The sequence below is a fragment of the Penaeus monodon genome, chromosome 19 (assembly GCF_015228065.2).
Source record: "Penaeus monodon isolate SGIC_2016 chromosome 19, NSTDA_Pmon_1, whole genome shotgun sequence".
Lineage (NCBI taxonomy): Eukaryota > Metazoa > Arthropoda > Malacostraca > Decapoda > Penaeidae > Penaeus > Penaeus monodon.
The window spans coordinates 15,525,055-15,525,322 of record NC_051404.1 but is presented as its reverse complement, the minus strand read 5'-3'; positions in this window follow the sequence as shown (position 1 = coordinate 15,525,322).

Here is a 268-nt window from a genome sequence, read left to right as displayed (position 1 = left end):
TAGTTTGGTACGTACAGTACATTCAGTCACGAAAACACTTTCCCTTCCTTATATTCAGTCTAATGTTCTGCGGACGGACGACCTGCTCCCGCTGTCCCCTCTAACCCCCCCCCTAAGTCCCCTTCACCCCAACCCACTCCCACCCCGACTCAATAACACCATAGTATTCCAAAATTAACTTCTTGTGAACACTCTTCTTCCTTTAGTGAATAGTAATTTTGAAATGACTTTAATTAGCGTTCGAGGAAAACAATTTTACATAATTTGG